The 1,565-nt window shown below is 39.2% G+C and overlaps 1 pseudogene; it reads right to left on the minus strand.

The window, feature by feature from the left end:
• Positions 1 to 750: 750 nt before the first annotated feature.
• LOC102827305 lies at positions 751 to 1,117 on the minus strand (annotated as a pseudogene).
• Positions 1,118 to 1,565: the final 448 nt, after the last annotated feature.

The following is a 1,565-nucleotide window of genomic DNA, read 5'->3' on the forward strand; positions in this document are numbered from 1 at the left end:
AATTGTACATTTCCTAACTAATATCTAAAAAAGGAATCTAAATATACACAAATATTTGTACAGGTATATAGATGATGGATAGGTATATCTATGATAATCTATATCATCTGTAACTGTATCTGTCTGTTGTTAAGGGCTGTCGAGTCAGTTTTATTTATAGCAAATCTGTATAGGGTTTTTTATGAGCAGCTGGTGATTTTGAACTGCCAACCCTGTAGTCCAGTGCATTACCCAGGACTCCATCTGTCTTTTGAAGGAATACATACAGGGATAAGTATGAATAATATGTTTACAAGAAGGACCAGTTAATATCAATATTATAAAATTCACCCACCAACCACTAAAGTCAGTGATGATGAAATTAAAGAATTCTATCAACATCTTCAAGGAGCCCCCAAAACAGTGGATTAGGAGCTGGACTGCTAACCACAAGGTCATCAGTTCAAATCTACCAGTCACTAGTTACTTTGCTGAAAAAAGATGAGGCTTTCTGTTCCTGTAAAGAGAGTAATAGTTAGGTGCCATCGCGTCGGTACCGACTCATAGCATCCCTACACACAATAGAACGAAACACTGGCCAGTCCTAGGCCAATCTCACAATCTTTGATAAGCCCAATGCTGCTGACACTGTACCAATCCAACTTGTTGGGGGTCTTCCTCTTTTTCTCTGACTCTTCACTTTACCAAAAATGTTATCCTTTTTGGTTTAATACTGTTTTAGTTTCAAAATATACAGTTGGTTGGAACTGTTCATTCATCTTTACTGGCAGCTGGGGCATCCCCTCCCTTTGTGTTTCTGGTGTAAATTACTTGAGCTGGTTTTGAAACCAGTTTGATAAGTCCTTTACTAAGCAGCTCCTGAAGGGCTGCCTTGGCCAGTGAACTGTGAATCTTCAGTCTCTCAGAGACAACAGTTGGTGTTATAAGTCTATAGTTGGGAACTTCCTTAGAGAGCTTGTCATTTGTGGCTTTGTCAAACAAGACCAGGTTATTGAGCTTGTCCCGGACTTTCCCTTTGGACCACTTCTTCTTTTTGGCCTTACTCCCAGATTTATTCACTAGGTCTTTGTCTTTCTTTGCCAGCATCTTTCTTCTTTTTGTCATCCTTAGGTGGCATCACGAAGCTTGGAGAGCAGCTACAATTGCAGCGTAGCTAAGATGTCGGACAAAAAGGACATGATATCCTTTTCCAGTGACTGGTTCCTCCTGATAATATGTCCAAAGTATGAGAGACAAAGTTTGACCATCCTAGTTTCCAAGGAGTACTCTGGCTGTACTTCTTCCAACACAGATATGTTTGTTCTTTTGGCAGTCCATGATACTTTCAATATTCTCCTCCAATACCATAACTCAAATGCATCAATTCTTGTACTGTCTTCATTATTCACTGTCCAAATTTCTCATGTATATGAGTTTATTGAAAATATCATGGCTTGGATCAGGTGCACCTTTGTCCTCAAACTGACATCTTTGCTCTCTTTAACACTTAAAGAGGTCTTGTACAGCAGATTTGCCTAATGCAATGTCATTTGATGTCTTGACTGCTTTTTCCATGAGTATTGATG

This window comes from Chrysochloris asiatica, unplaced genomic scaffold (assembly GCF_000296735.1).
Source record: "Chrysochloris asiatica unplaced genomic scaffold, ChrAsi1.0 scaffold00129, whole genome shotgun sequence".
Lineage (NCBI taxonomy): Eukaryota > Metazoa > Chordata > Mammalia > Afrosoricida > Chrysochloridae > Chrysochloris > Chrysochloris asiatica.